The 17,198-nt window shown below is 45.6% G+C and overlaps 1 protein-coding gene across 1 annotated transcript in view; it reads right to left on the minus strand.

The window, feature by feature from the left end:
- LOC141176147 (uncharacterized) overlaps positions 1-17,198 on the minus strand; it is a 169,787-nt gene that overhangs the window by 72,731 nt on the left and 79,858 nt on the right. The gene's annotated exons all lie outside the window — the stretch shown is intronic.

The following is a 17,198-nucleotide window of genomic DNA, read 5'->3' on the forward strand; positions in this document are numbered from 1 at the left end:
AAGGGATGTTAAAATTCTAACAACACCTGCCCAGTAAGAGGGCAAGGTACGGAATTAAACAGTACAAGCTGTGCGAGAGTACTTCAGGGAACGCCCACAGATTTAGGGTCTACGAAGGAAAGAACGCCCAAATTAACTAAATTACACTCAAATTAACAAGTTGGAAAATTGTGTGGGAATTGCTGCACCCACTGCTGGATAAGGGTTATCACCTCTACATTGATAACTTTTACACCAGCATTCCACTCTTCAAGACCCTCTCTGTCAGAGGTGCAGTTGCATGAGGCAACGAGCAAAAAAAATCAGAAAGGCCTCCCTAAGCCGCTAATTGGGCAACTGCTGAGAAAGGGAGAAATAATTAAACTACTCAACCAGTATAGGTGCTTCATAATAATTATTGTACAGTAAAAATCCTCTGATTAGGTGCACTTGCAGACTACAGAGTAAGGGGACAAAATCGCTAGAAAACATCAGAACCATGGACTGAAAAAAAAGACGATCGAAAAAATCCCAAGTGACAGAGTATCATATAAGAGATAAAGCCTTTATTAAGGCATGTTTAAAATCTATATAATACATGTAATTGGAAATGGCGACAGGGATTGTGACATGCACATGAAAAAAGGATGTGCGTATTACCCAGAGATCACACAGGAAATATTTGTATAGTACAGATAATTATAAACATCAACGCTCCCTCCATTTGCAACAAACGTTCCTACATCCATGATCTTTTCATTACCAACAAACTTTCTTTCCTCGGCATCACTGAAACGTGGCTCAACCCCTCTGACACGGTCTCTCCAGCTGTACTTTCGTACGGTGGTTTCCATCTTTCTCACACACCCCTCTCCAATGGCAAGCATGGTAGAGGACTAAGTTTTCTCCTTACCCCCTCACACATACCACAGCTCAACAGGCAACCCTGGCACACCAACCTGACTAAAGAACTACGAAGGGCCTCCAGGGTTGCTGAGCGGAGATGGAAAAGGTCCCACTCCAACGAGCAATTCATCGCGTTCAAATAGTCCCTCAATTCTTTCAAGCCCCCACTTCCTGCAGAAAAACAAACCTACTTCTCAGCTCTCATATCCTCTCTCCGTCTCACAACCCTAAGCAGCTATTCAACACTTTCAATTCTCTCCTCCATCCCCTAGTGCCTCCTCCCTCTCCTCTCATCTCAGCCGAAGACTTTGCCTCATCCTTCAAGCAGAAGATTGACACCATCAGACAAAGCTTTTGCTTAACCCCTTTAAAGCCCATGATGTACTAATACGCGTCTGTGCCCTGGGCTTTAAGAGCCTGACCCGTATTAGTACATCATCGCGCGCGCACACAGGCTGTGCGGGAGCGATCGCCGCAGGGTGTCAGCTGATTGTCACAGTTGACACCCGGTACTATGTGCAGGGAGCGGTCCCGCACAGCTCCCAGCACATTAACCCCCGCAATGCTGCGATCGAAGTCGATCGCAGCATTGCGGTGGCAAGGGGAGGTGATCGGTATACTCACCTCCTCTTCCGGCCTCCAGCGCCGTCTGCCGCGGCTTCCCGGGTGTTGCCATGATAACCCGATGTTGTCATGACAACATCCGGGTCACAAGACAGCAGTAAGATTGTTTGGACATGCGCAGTGCATCTCCAAACTATCTTCTCCCTGTCCAGCGCTGACAGCCTGCATGGCACAGGGATGGTGCTGCATTCCTGTGCCATGCAGGCAATCAGAATAAAAAAAGTGAAAGTCCTATAGTGGGACAAAGTAAAAAAGTAAAAAAAAATTTGTAAAAATATTTTTAAAAAAATAATCCACTAACAAAAAAAAATATAATGTACCCATCAATAAATATTATTATGAAAAAAAACCAAACAAACAATAAAAGTACACATATTTGGTATCGCCGCATCTGTAACGACCTGGTCTATAAAACTGTTCCACTAGTTAACCCCTTCAGTGAACACGGTAAAAAAAAAAATTAAAAACAAACCAAAAAACAATGCTTTATCATCATACCACCAAACAAAAAATGGAATAACACGCGATCAAAAAGAAGAATATAAATAAAACTGGTACTGCTGAAAACATCATCTCGTCCTGCAAAAAACAAGCTGCCATACAGCTCCATCATCCGAAAAATCAAAAAGTTACAGCTCTCAGAATAAAGCGATGCTGAAAAATAATTTTTTCTATAAAATAGCTTTTATTGTGTAAAAGCGCCAAAACATAGAAAAACTATATAAATGTGGTACCGCTGTAAACGTACTGACCCGAACAATAAAGCTACCTTATCAATTTTACCACACCCGGAGCAGAATAAAAAAATGTAAAAAAACACAATTACTGAATTGTTGGTTTTTGTTTATTCTGCCTCCCAAAAGCTGGAATAGAAAGCGATCAAAAAATGTCACATGCCTGAAAATGGCACCAATAAAAATGTCAACTCATCCCGCAAAAAACAAGCCATCACATGACTCTGTCGGCCAAAATATGGCGATGCAAAAACTAGATTTTACAAAATATGTGTCTTTTAGTGTGTGACAGCTGTCAATCATAAAAACCCGATATGATTCTGGTATCGTTGTAATCGCACCGACCCGAAGAATAAAGTAATCTCATCACTTATACCGCACGAGGAACGGCGTAAAAAATAAACGCTAGGGCTGGGGTTGGGGTTGTCCTAATGTTGGGGTTGTTTTTTTTTTCAAAAGTAAAAAAAAAAAAAAAAAGATGACGATATGGCAACTAGTTTTGAACGCAAGCGCTCGCTACTTGAGTTTGCATCGGGTGCTCGGGTATGCACTGAGTATCGCGGGTGCTCGAGTCTCCACCCCATATGCTTCGCGGCCAAAAAAACCTTGCGGGGATTGCCTGCCATGCACGAGCGATCCCCGCATGTTTTCTTTGGGGTGTCTAATAACCGTGAAACATGCAGGCGGGGATTCAAGCATTTCACTTGAGCACCCGTGATACATGGTGCATACCTGAGTACCCGATGCAAACTCAAGTAGCGAGCACTTGCGCTCAAGAGTAATGACAACTTATTCAATATGATGACCTAATGTTATCAAATTCTGTGTCGTACCTCTGGGTTCAAAATGTTCACTATACCCCTTAATAAAATCCTTGAGGGGTATAGTTTCCAAAATGGAGTCACTTGTGGGGGAGCTCCAATGTTTAGGCACACAGGGGCTCTCCAAACGCAACATGGTGTCCGCTAACAATTTGAGCCGATTTTTCATTCAATTTGTTAGCGGACACCATGTCGTGTTTGGAGAGCCCCTGATGTGCCTAAACAGTGGAGCTCTCCCACAAGTGACCCCATTTTGGAAACTAGACCCCCAAAGGCACCTATATAGATGCATAGTGAGCACTTGGAACCCTCAGGTGCTTCACAAATTGATTCGTAAAAATGAAAAAGTGGAAAAAAAAATACTGTTTCATTTTTACGAATCAATTTGTGAAGCACCTAGGGGTTCCAAGTTCTCACTATGCATCTAGATAGGTGCCTTGGGGGGTCTAGTTTCCAAAATGGGGTCACTTGTGGGGGGTTTCCACTGTTTAGGCACATCAAGGGCTCTCCAAACGCAACATGGCGTCCGCTAATTATTCAAGCAAATTTTACAATCAAAAAGTCAAATGGCGCTCCTTGCCTTCCGAGCCCTGCCGTTTGCCCAAACAGTGGTTTTTCCCCACATATGGGGTATCTGCGTGCCCAGGGGAAATTGCACAATAAATTTTGGGGTCCATATTTTCCTGTTACCCCTGTGAAAATAAAAAAAATTGGGTCTAAAATAACATTTTTGTGAAAAAAGTTAAATGTTCATTTTTTTCTTCCACATTCCAAAAATTCCTGTGAAGCACCTGAAGGGTTAATAAAGTTCTTGAATGTGGTTTTGAGCACCTTGAGGGGTGCAGTTTTAAGAATGGTGTCACTTTTGGGTATTTTCTGTCATAAAGACCTCTCAAAGTGACTTCAAATGTGATGTGGTCCCTAAAAAAATGGTTTTGTTGGAAAAATGAGAAATCGCTGGTCAACTTTTAACCCTTATAGCTCCCTAACAAAAAAAAAAATTTGGTTCCAAAATTGTGCTGATGTAAAGTAGATATGTGGGAAATGTTATTTATTAACTCTTTTGTGCGACATATCTCTCTGATTTAAGGGCATAAAATTTCAAATTTTGAAAATTGCTAAATTTTCGCCAAATTTCTGTTTTTTTCACAAATAAACGCAAGTGATATCGAAGAAATTTTACCACAATCATGAAGTACAATATGTCACGAAAAAACAATCTCAGAATCAGGGGGATAAGTTGAAGCGTTCCAGAGTAATTACCTCATAAAGTGACAGTGGTCAGAATTGTAAAAATTGGCCTGGTCATTAACGTGCAAACCACCCTCGGGGGTAAAGGGGTTAAAGTCCCCATAGCTCCTTCTCATATCTACTCAACCCTCCTCCTCTAAAACCAGTTTCTCCACCATTACAGACAATCAAGTTTCCTCTTTACTCTACAAATCACACCTCACCACCTGCGAACTTGACCCAATCCGTCCCACCTCATCCCTAACATCACCACAGTCTCCATCCCAACCCTAACCCACCTTTTCAACCTGTCAAAACTGGTGTCTTCCCCTCATGTTTCAAACATGTCTCGATCACACCCATCCTCAAAAAGCCCTTCCTTGACCTATCCTCTCTGACTAGCTATTGCCCCATATCACTTCTCCCCTATGCCTCAAAACTACAGGAACAACACGTCCATTCTGAACTGTCTTCTCACCTCTCCTCTTGCTCCCTCTTTGACTGTTTACAATCTGGCTTAAGACTTCATCACTCCACTGAAACTGCCCTGACTAAAGTCACCAAAGACCTACTAACTGCCAAATCCAAGCGACACTACTCTGTCTTCCTCCTCCTGGACCTGTCATCAGCCTTTGACACAGTGGACCATTCCCTCTTACTACAGACTCTCAGACATTCAGTGTCTCCCACTCACACACCACCTCCTCATCTCGCATCCTATCTGTCGGTGTCCCCCAAGGTTCAGTTCTAGGACCCCTGCTCCTCTCCATCTACACCTTCGGCCTAGGAAAGAGTCCCATGGCTTTCAGTATCATCTCAATGCTGATGACACACAGTTCTACGTCTCTGGACCTGATATCACCTCCTTACTAACCAGAATCCCACAATGTCTGTCCGCTATTTCATCCTTCTTCTCTGATAGATTTCTAAGACTAAACATGGATAAAACTGAATTCATCATCTTTCCACCATCTCACTCAACCCCCTCATCTGACCTATCCATCATAGTCAATGGCTGCTCCTTCTCCCCAGTCCTGCAAGCTCACTGCCTTGGGGTAACCCTAGACTCTAATCTCTCCTTTAAACCACATATCCAAGCCCTTTCCACTTCCGGCCGACTCCAACTCAAAACAATTTCCCAGATACACACATCCCTCAACCACAAATCTGCAAAAACACTAGTGCACGCACTCATCATCTCCCGTCTCAACTACTGCAACCTCCTGCTCTGTGGACTACCCTCTAACACTCTCGCACCCCTCCAATCTATCCTAAACTCTGCAGCCCAACTAATCCACCTGTCCTCCCCGCTATTCCCCGGTCTCTCCTCTATGTTAATACCTTCACTGGCCCCTCATTACCCAGAGACTGCAGTTGAAAACCCTAACCATGGAATAAAAAGCCATCCACCCCTTGTCTCCTTCATACATCTGTGACCTAGTCTCCTCTTACTTACACACAACCTCTGATCTTCACAAGATCTCCTTCTCTACTTCCCTGTTATCTCCTCTTCCCACAATCGCATACAAGATTTCTCCCATGCATCCCCCCCCCTACTCTGGAACTCTCTACCCCAACATATCAGACTCTCGCCTACCCTGGAAACTTTCAAAAGGAACCTGAAGACCTACCTCTTCTGACAAGCGTACAACCTGCAGTAACCACCGCTCCACCGTAATGCTGCACGACCAGCTCTACCCTCACCTACTGTTTCCTCACCCATCCCTTGTAGGTTGTGAGCCCTCACGGGAAGGTCCTCTTTCCTCCTGTACCAGTTGCTGACTTTTATTGTTCAAAATTATTGTAATTATTTTTGCTACGTATACCCCTTTCACATGTAAAGCGCCATGGAATAAATGCTATAATAATAATAATAATTAAATGCTATTACCACACTCCCCTTCAGCATACAATCACGTTAGTACACCACTGGCCAATCCAACAATGTCAAAAAGACTACTGATGATATAATAGGAAAAATAATTAAATAGGGATAGTGTATACCTGTTGTACTGTGGTCTAGAGGCGAAATGGTGATCACACGATTGTGATATGGCTGCGGGTGATGGACTCCCTGGGTGGGCGCATGTCCACCCCAACTCTAGTTTCGGCGGAACCTTCGTCAGGGAAACAGTGCACAAATGGAGGGAAAATCTAGTTAAACTTAAGTTCACCAATCACGCCGTGTTGGTGACCACAAACGACGCATGCCGCGTCATGGTAGTCAGGGTGACCCGCGGCTTCAACATCATGTGTGGAGCAATGTCAGAGTCACGTGCGATTTTTTTGATCGTTTTTTCAGTCCATAGTTCTAATGAGAAAGAGAGAAAGCAGAGCCCAATGCAGTGACAACATGCTCATGGTCAAATATAAGGAGAATAGGGGTGTCCTTATTTTGACCACCATAAACTGAGACAACACTTCCCTTGTCACTGTCCGAGGTACCACAACACAAGTCCCAAAGCCAGATTGTATCTTGGATTATAAGTACATGGTCGGTATAGAACTCTCAGATCAGGTCCTTTAATCATATGATGCCATGTGAAAAGCTAAAGTATGGTGCGAAAAATTGGCCAAGCACATTGTACAGATGGCACTGTACGATGCTTTTGTGTTGTTTCGACCTGCAGGCAATATGGGGACCTTCCTTCAGTTTCAGGATGTAGTCATCAAGGCCCTAATGTTTGGCACTCAGGAAGGTGAGGGTTCCAGTTCTTCTGAAATGATAGTGCCCATATCGTCCCAGGTCAAAAATTTTCCAGGAGAGGCTTCCCAAACAGCAAAGAAAGGAAGATCACAAAAACGCTGCATAGTGTGCTCAAAGAGAGGAATCCGAAAAGACACAATTTACCATTATGAAACCTGCACTGAGAAGCCTGGCCTTTGCATCAACCCATTACTGACATTGTCAGTAATAGTACGTCCCTGTGCCCTGGGCCTAATGGACCAGGTACTTACTATTCTGCACAATGTGATCATAGCTTCTGTGCGGGGCGCTCGCCGCCAGGTGTCAGCTGATTCTCACAGCTGACGATATTGTTGCGTTTTATTAGAGCTTTACTGGCCCATGAGTTGAGATGGGCAAACCTGAACAGTACGCTACGTCGCTATCGGCAAGCGAGCAAAAAGCGTATGGCGTCACACCTCCGGATTCCAACGCATGGAATATGTGTCTACGCCCCGTTCGGTTACTGCCAGCTTCACGATAGCCCAATTACGATTACACCACCGGCCAGTTTGAAATATATTATAGGACTGGTCAGAAATCTGCGTTCTGGTAGCGTATGGCTTCGGGGGAGGGAACGATTACAGAACAAAAGAAACAGGACTATTAAATTTTATATTTAATCCAAAAGGGAGGCAGTGTTTAGGAAAAATTGACAGAGATTTTACAAAAGGAGACAATACAATACATATGCAGTTACACAAAATAATAAGGATTAAGGAAGAAACTTACTATAAGCCCGCAGAGACGATTCACTATAGCTCGAGGGGGAGGAGGCCCACTTTGATTTGAACGTTATCGATTGTGATCTGTTGCTTATAGTCTCTCTCTATACCCCCCCGACAATGAATACTGATCCATCCCCAGTGGATTATTTTATGCTGAAGGGTGAAACCTGCCCACACACCACCTGTGCTGACATTACATGGGCTGGGCTCCAGCCTTCACATTTTTATTAAAATATCTGGCTTTTGTGATAATTTATCGCTGGTTGATCGTAGAGGCCCGAAAGTGATACAGTTTTTTTCTGTTATGAATTTACCTTCCGTTAGAGACCACACACGATATAGCTGCGGTCTGTTAAATAGTTACTTTTGAGCCACAGCTCCCTGAAGGTGCTTACAGCAATGGAAAAATAAGCATATTGTTCCTTAGCTGACCCTGTCACTAAAAATATGGGCCCCATTATTATCGAAAGTATGGAACCTTAGTTATTCCATATTTTGTGTCGGCTCCGGTCCAACTGCAGAGCTCTGTTGAATCCCTGGGAACTAATCTTCCTTGGCTAGATGTACATTTATCACAAGTCTCTGTTAATTGGGTTTGCCACCTCTCTCAGTACTGGGATCTGCTTACAGGCTACTTCGACTGCGAGTGCTAATTGGGTTTGTAGCACCTTTTGTGCTACCATGTCTCCTAGCTACTTCTGCTGTGGGTGATAATTTGTGTACACCCCCACTTCCCTTAACCCCCTCCCGCACCCAAGTCCAGGAATACTCGGGCCATCGGTATGGGACGGCGAACACCCCCAAACCCAGTGACAGTCAGGATCTTCCCAGGAATGAGTTCTTCTATTAACACAAACTAAGGGAGGATGAAGGATGGGGGATGAGGGTAAATTCTGCGCCAGTATCCTTAAGGCCAACAGTAACTGTGTTGCCCACAGTAACCGGTTGTAAGTTCTCCTGGACCCTGCCAACCGCCCCACCCACAAAAAGAATGGCTGCAGTAGGCCTTAGGGCCTCAGATGTGGTGTTCATCTTCTGCAGACAAGGCTGATGTCACAAACATAACACTTATGGGAGTCAAATGCAAGCCACTTCGCCTGCGAGTGCTAATTGGGTTTGTACTTAGCACTAGTGATGAGCGAGCACTAAAATGCTCGGGTACTTGTTGGAATACTCGGGTGCTCGACCCGAGCAACGAGCCTAATGTAAGTCTATGGGAAACTCGAGCATTTTTCAGGCGGCTCCCCCCCGGCGGTCTGCAGAGGGCCTAAAAATTGCCCAAATCGATGAGAACAGTGCTGAAATGACATGGGGACAGCATGGGGAAGACCCCTGGAAGGATTTCTGACTCCCAGGTCACTGCTGTCAACAACGTTGTCAAAGTATTACGCCACTTTTACAGACTCACAATAAAACATACAAAAACGAAACCAAAATGGATTTTCCTGGGATATATGTCAAGGAACATCCTTTCCAGGGTAATGACTTGTATAGAAGGCAAAATAAATAACCAAAACCAAAAATACTCCTCCACACCTTGGGCTATGTTCACTTGTAGCGTTTTTCATGCGTTTTTGCACTTTTGTATTGCTTTCAACCAAGATAAATGCATTCACCAGGAAATGTCATTTTTACATTTTACAACCTTATCTGGCCATGTGGTGTGTGACACATCATCAGACACATGCATACAGTGCTGAAAAGTCATGGGAACAGCATGGGGAAGACCTCTGGAAGCATCTCTGACTCCCAGGTCACTGCCTAAAAGCATGCCCATCATAAGTGATCCTTGGCGCATGCAAAGATGGCTCCCGCCATGCACCTGTCATTGCAGACTTGCAACAATCACCGTCCACGTCCTTGTCCCAGTGCAGCGTTCAGTTGTCCCTACCCCATTCCTTGGAATGCAAGCACAAGTATGCAGGCAGCCACCCACCCATCCACCCACAGGCTGCAATACTATACTGCAGCTCTTTGCACTTGAAATATGGCCTTTTAAGCTCATAGAGGTGGAAGCTTTTCACAACCTCATGCCGGCGGCGGCCGGGTGTCCATACTTGGTCCCCAGCCGCCACTATATTTCCCGGTATCGCCTCCGCCTTCCACAAGCACGGGTCCCACAACATTACCCGTTCCCTCCCCAGTGCACTTACTGGGAAGGACCGCCTAACCACAAAAATGTGAATGTGGCCAGGGATAGTACGGAGCCAGTCCACAACTTTTTTTGCTGACAGTTGTATTTAGCTCGGTGAAAGGACTGGCATAGAGGGAAACCATATCTACCCTGCGTGTCATTTCTCCCAGGAAGTCTTGTAAAGCTGCTTGCACTTGAAACGTGGCCTTTTAGGCTCGTGGAGGCGGAAGTTTTTCACAACCACATGCCTCATGCCTCGTGTCCATACTCGGTCCCCAGCCGTCACTATAAATCCTTTCCAACATCTGCAGTGTAGAGTTCCAAAGCGTGGGGACATCACACCAGTCTGTGAGCCGGAAGCTGCAAATGCTGCTGAAACACGGCAAGGGCGGTGGAAGCTGACTTTCTAAAATGGGCACACAGGCGCCGTACTTTAACAAGCAGATCCGGCAGCTCCGGGTAGGATTTGAGAAACCGCTGAACCACGAGGTTAAGCACATGGGCCAGGCGAGCTCCCCTCGCCTCAGAGCCGCCACCAGGTTCCGGCCATTGTCACACACGACCAGGCCTGGCTGTAGGTTCAGCGGTGTGAGCCACAGATCTGCCTGGTCTTTCAGAGCTGTCCACATCTCTTCAGCATTGTGCGGTTTTTCACCTAAGCATATTAGCTTCAGCACAGCCTGTTGCCACTTGGCCGAGGCAGTGCTGCAGTGCTTCCAGCTTGTAACTGATGTGATCATTTCGGAGATGGAGACTGAAGAGGCTGAGGAGGATGAGGTGCAGGAGCTGTAGACCGTGGGGGCAACCCTGATTGACCTAGGGCCCGCAATACTTGGCGTCGGGAGGACATGTTTCGTCCCAAGGTCCGACTGGGTCCCCGCTTCCACTATATTAACCCAGTGTGCCGTCAGCGAGATGTACTGTCCCTGCCCACAAGCACTTGTCCAAGTGTCCGTGGTTAGGTGGACTTTACCGGTAACTGCGTTGTTGAGAGCAAGGCTAATATTTTGGGACACGTGCTTGAGTAATGCGGGGACGGCACACCAGGAGAAATAGTGGCGGCTGGGGACTGAGTACCGAGGGACGGCGGCCGCCGCAATCAGGTTGCAGAATGCTTCCATCTCCACGAGCCTAAAAGGCAACATTTCGAGCACAAGCAGTTGTGAAATGTGAGAACTTAGTAGTGTAGCCTGTGGGGCGTTGGCTGCATAATTGCGCTTGCGTTCCAAGGACTGGGGTATGGACAACTGAACGCTGCGCTGGGACAAGGACGTGGACATGCTTCCTGATGCTGCTACTTGAGAATTTGCAACAACAGGTGCAGGGCAGGAGGCATCTTCGCATGCACCATGGGCAGGGGATTGGCTTGCATGCACAAAAGCGGAAGAAGCAACAGTGCCACCCACAGACACTGTTCCTGGACCCGGGGTTCGACCCCCAAAGTCGGGTGCTTTGCTGCCATGTGCCTGATAATGCTGGTGGTGGTCAGGCTGGTCGTTTTGCCACTCCAGCTGATGCTGGCCTGGCAGGTGGTGCAAATGGCCTTTTTGAGGTTATCGGCAGAGTCTTTAAAAAACAACCAGATTCGGGAAGACATAACAGTTGTACTGGCAACTTCCTTCGTGTTTGTGTTACGGGGAACGGTGGCCTGCCTTCTGTCTGCGGCCACCACACTGCTTCTTCCTGCTTGTTGGGGTGCTCTGCCTCCCTCCCCCTGTGTGCTGCTGTCCTCGCTCTGCATGTCCTAATGCCAGGTTGGGTCAGTTACTATATCATCCACCACCTCGTCTTCCACTTCCGCACCCTGGTCCTCCTCCTGACTTTCTGGCAATTGTGTCTCATCATCGTCCACCTCTTGTGACACTTTCCCAAAGTCGCCTTTTTGTAACCATGGCTGCTCAAATATTTGGGCATCGCTACACGCGATCTCCTCTTGCCCCGCTTCAAGTGGACCGGGAGAGAGGCCCGAATCTATAAATGGAAGAGTGAATAGCTCTTCAGAGTGTCCAAGTGTGGGATCAGTTGTCTCTGGGTACTCGGCCTGGTGGGAGGAAGGAGGATCAGGGTGAGGAATATGTGGTCCAGACTCACGGCTACTGAGACTTGACCGTGTGAAAGACAGGGTGGTGGTGGTGGTGGCTAAGTGACTGGAAGCATTATCCGCTATCCAACCAACAACCTTTTGACACTGCTCTGGGTTAAATAGTGGTGTGCTGCGGTCGCCTAGAAAATTGGGACAGGAAGGTCAGGCGAGAAGATGTGGGTGTTTGTTGTGGCACAATTTCGGCTTGCCCACGGCCTTGTCCTCTGCATGCACCATTACCATCACGTCCAGTTGCCCGTCCTTTGCCACGTGCCTTGCCCATTTTAAATGGAGGACAGTATCTTCCACGCTCACTACAAATGACTGAGTTTGGAGCGAACTTATATGTGATCCGTGTGATGGAGAAACCAGTTTTAAATACCTGGCCTGTAGGTAAGTAGTTTGATCAGCAAACTGCTGTGAATTGCTTCACTGACACACTGAAATTTTTTTTTAATGGAGGCCAGAAATGGCAGTATTTTCTGACAACGTATATGTGAGCCATGTGATGGAGAAAATACAGTTTTAAATAGATGGATTTTTAGCGCTGTAATATGGAAAGGACCTGGCTGTATTCTGCAGTGCCAACAAGCAAATGGCGCAGAAAAACGGTGTTCTCTGGATTGCTTTATAAGCAAATAATGAGGATTAAGATCCAAAGAAAAGTATTCCTGGCCCTGAGACCTAGGGCCTTTGTATACAAATATGTAACAGCAGCAGAAGGCAGAATTGGAATGGAGCCTCTTGTGCTATATGCACTGCAGTCTGCTATATACACTGCCTGCCTGCCATCTCTGCAGATGGATTAGTCCTCAGAAGGACTGTTTGTTAAGATGGATATGTGTAATGTACGGTTTTTCTCCCTACATTACCTAATACACAAGCAAATCTCTCCCTGACGCAGCAGCAGCTCCCTACACTCTCTGATCTGGAGTGACTGTGACGAGCATGGCGGCGCCAGGTCTTATATACACCTGATGACGCTGTGCGGCCAGCCAATCACTGTAATGCCCACAACCAACATGGCTATGGCATCACAGTGCATGGCAGGCAATCCTTGCATGTTCATTGGCTCTGTAAAGAGCGCCAAACATGCAGGGAGGGGACCCGAGCTCCCGCCTGAGCAACCCGGAAATACTCGCCGAAATTGTCGAGCACCATGATGCTCGGGCGAGTACCGAGTAGTAGCGAGCACGTTCGCTCATCACTACTTAGCACCTTTTGTGCTATCATTTGTCCAAGCTACTTCTGCTGTGGGTGATAATTTGCATACAGACAGATGGTGGATTGTCAGCTCCTCTCTTCTAACAAATACTATAGGGGAGGAGGGGTGAAAAGTTGGGGGAAATTATTAATATTTTCTTAATACTTCCATGACAACCATCATAATACTTGCCTGTCGGGTTTAATCCACATCAGCAGTCACTGATGTGACTGTTCTACACAACAGCCACTGCGGTCAGGGTCAGCTGCGGTGCCGTGAGATCACTTGGGTTCATCAGCTGAACTGAACTTTCTAACAGCAGCTCAGCACTACACACTGCCTGTCATTTATTTATTTACACACTGACACTGTCTGTGTCAGTGTGCAGCTGGCGGTCATGTAGAGCAGTCACATTAGTGACTGCTGATGTGGATTACGTCCGACAGTTGATTATTATGGTGTTTTTTTATTTGTTCTCATTTACAATGGACAAGGGCATGAGGCATTAGGTGTTAGGTAAGTATACCTGTGTTGTTTATTTTTAAATAAATGTTGTGTCTGTCTCTCGCGTTTTTCTACAAACGATGGTGCGGAATACAAAATGTACTGTGGGGACTCTTTTTCCTGAATCTGGTGTTCATGTTTATTGCCTGTCTATTAACCCCTTTACGACCTTGGGATTTTCCGTTTTTGCATTTTTGTTTTTTTGCTCCCCTTGTTCTCAGAGCCATAGCGTTTTTATTTTTTGGGCAATATGGCCATGTGAGGGCTTATTTTTTGAGGGACAAGTTGTACTTTTAAGCCATTACTAGTTTTACCATATCGTGTACTGGAAAATGGGAAAAAAAATTCCAAGTGCGGTGAAATTGCAAAAAAAAAAATGCAATCCCACAGTTGTTTTTTGTTTTTTTTTCTTTCCACGTTCACTGGATGCTAAAACTGACCTGCCATCATTATTCTCCAGGTCATTACGAGTTCGAAGATACCAAACATGTAAAGGTTCTTTTTTATTTAAGTGATGAAAAAAATCCAAAGTTTGCAAAAAAAAAAAAAAATGGCGCCATTTTCCAAGACCCGTAGCGTCTCCATTTATCAGGATCTGGGGCCGGCTGAGAGATTATTTTTTGCGCGCCGGGCTGACGTTTTTATTGATACCATTTTAGGGTAGGTACAATGTTTTGATCGCCCGTTATTGCATTTTATTGTAATGTTAGTACATCCAGGAAAGGCAACTGTTTATAACTCAACTCTGATGTAAATCTACTTAACTCTATTGATTCCGCTGACAAATTCAAGAAATTGTTCACTCATCTTTGACCAGATGATACAGGTGCATCTCACTAAATTAGAATATCATCAAAAAGTTAATTTATTCCAGTTCTTCAATACAAAAAGTGAAACTGCTATATTATATAGAGTCATTACACACAGAGGGATCTATTATATAGAGTCATTACACACAGAGGGATCTATTATATAGAGTCATTACACACAGAGGGATCTATTATACAGAGTCATTACACACAGAGGGATCTATTATATAGAGTCATTACACACAGAGGGATCTATTATACAGAGTCATTACACACAGAGGGATCTATTATATAGAGTCATTACACACAGAGGGATCTATTATATAGAGTCATTACACACAGAGGGATCTATTTCAAGTGTTTATTTCGGTTAATGTTGATGATTATGGCTTACAGCCAATGAAAACACAAAAGTCATTATCTCAGTAAATTAGAATAATTAACAAAAAACACCTGCAACGGCTTCCTAAGTGTTTAAAAATGTCCCACAGTCTGTTTCAGTGGGCTCCACAATCATGGGGAAGACTGCTGACTTGACAGATGTCCAGAAGGCAGACACTGACATACTCCACAAGGTCCCAGATTTCCAATTTTCATTTGGAAATCAAGGTCCCAGAGTCTGCTTGAGCTCTAGTGTGAAGTTTCCACAATCAGTGATGGTTTGGGGGGCCATGTCATCTGCTGGTGTAGGTCCACTGTGTTTTATCAACACCAAAGTCAGCTCAGCCATCTACCAGGAAATTTTAGAGCACTTCATGCTTCCCTCTGCCGACAAGCTTTTGGGAGATGGAAATCTCATTCTCCAGCAGGACTTGGCACCTGTACACACGGCCAAAAGTACCTATACCTGGTTTAAAAACAGTATCACTGTACTTGATTGGCCAGTAAACTCGCCCGACCTTAACCAAACAAAGAATCTATGGGGTATTGTCAAGAGGAAGATAAGAGACACCAAACCCAACAATGCAGACGAGCTGAAGGCTGCTATCAAAGCCACCTGGGCTTCCATAACCCCTCAGCAGTGCCACAGGCTGATCGCCTCCATGCCACATTGATGTAGTAATTGATGCAAAAGGAGTCCTGACCAAGTATTGAGTGCATTTACTGAACAGACATTTCAGCTTTTAAAAATATTTTTCAAGCTGTTGTTATCAAGTATTCTAATTTACTGAGATAATGACGTTTGTGTTTTCATTGGCTGTAAGCCATAATCATCAACATTAACAGAAATAAACACTTGAAATAGATCACTCTGTGTGTAATGACTCTATATAATATAGGAGTTTCACTTTTTATATTGAAGAACTGAAATAAATTAACTTTTTGATGATATTCTAATTTTGTGGGATGCACCTGTATATTAATGATATTTTTAGCTATACCCCAATATATGAAGGCCACCACTTATGATCATCCCTGAATATTGTAGATTCCTCCCACCAGCATAGGAAAAGGTTTTCATATGAGGGGGCACAGAGGCTCCCCATCGCAGTACCCCTGAGCTGGTGGAAGTACTTCCTATCAAAAATAAAGAAGTTATGAGTAAGAGTGAATTTTAGAAGATCCTCCATGAAGTCATTATGTCTGCTACACTCTATTGATCTCGATTTCAAGAAATGTCTTACTCCTCTGATATCATCCTCATGCGGTATATTACTCTACAAAGCCTCGATATCTAGTAAGGCCTGCTCCCATACATGAATGTATACATGCTCGAGGGTCTACATGGAGGGGAGCAGGCAGAGGGAAAACCAATCCCAGAGGGATTATTCCAACTGCAAGACCTCAGGCGGTACTGGGGGAACATTATACTGTGTGGGGCATCATACATCCTGCATTAGGGGCTTAATGGGGGCATTACACTGTGTGGGGGCATCATACATCCTGCATAAGGGGCATAATGGGGGCATTACACTGTGTGGGGGCATCATACATCCTGCATAAGGGGCATAATGGGGGCATTACACTGTGTGGGGGCATCATACATCCTGCATAAGGGGCATAATGGGGGCATTACACTGTGTGGGGGCATCATACATCCTGCATAAGGGGCATAATGGGGGCATTACACTGTGGGGGCATCATACATCCTGCATAAGGGGCATAATGGGGACATTACACTGTGGGGTCAGTAAAGGGGTCCTGTACTATGAGAACAATACGTTTCCCCCCTTCCTGTCTCCATAGTTGGGTCGTATGTATCTATTACAGGAAACAGAACAAAAGCCTTATGATTCTTATAAAGGGGCAACACAAGACCCCAAAAGAGTCTCCGTGCTGAAGGGGTTAATGCCCCCTGCGTCCAGTAATGGGGTCTCCACATACCTCCACCTGCAGAGCCGCCACCACATATATGGCTGCTCTGTGCGCACAGGACCTGTGATGAGGTCACAGGAGGGGAGGAGTCAGGGGTCACATGATCAGGGGCCTCAGTGGATGCAGGACTCTGCTGTGCTGGTTGTCATGGTGCTGGATGAGCTGAAGTTTATGTGTGGGGTCAGGAGGGGTTTACAGGGGGTATGTAGCAGAGCCGCGTGTGTACGAGGTGTACGGAGCAGAGCCGCGTGTGTACGAGGTGTACGGAGCGGAGCCGCGTGTGTACGAGGTGTACGGAGCAGAGCCGCGTGTGTACGAGGTGTACGGAGCAGAGCCGCGTGTGTACGAGGTGTACGGAGCGAAGCCGCGTGTGTACGAGGTGTACGGAGCGGAGCCGCGTG

The sequence above is a fragment of the Phyllobates terribilis genome, unplaced genomic scaffold (genome assembly GCF_046119375.1).
Source record: "Phyllobates terribilis strain yellow unplaced genomic scaffold, ASM4611937v1 Scaffold_17__1_contigs__length_24005725, whole genome shotgun sequence".
In the NCBI taxonomy this organism is placed as follows: Eukaryota; Metazoa; Chordata; class Amphibia; order Anura; family Dendrobatidae; genus Phyllobates; species Phyllobates terribilis.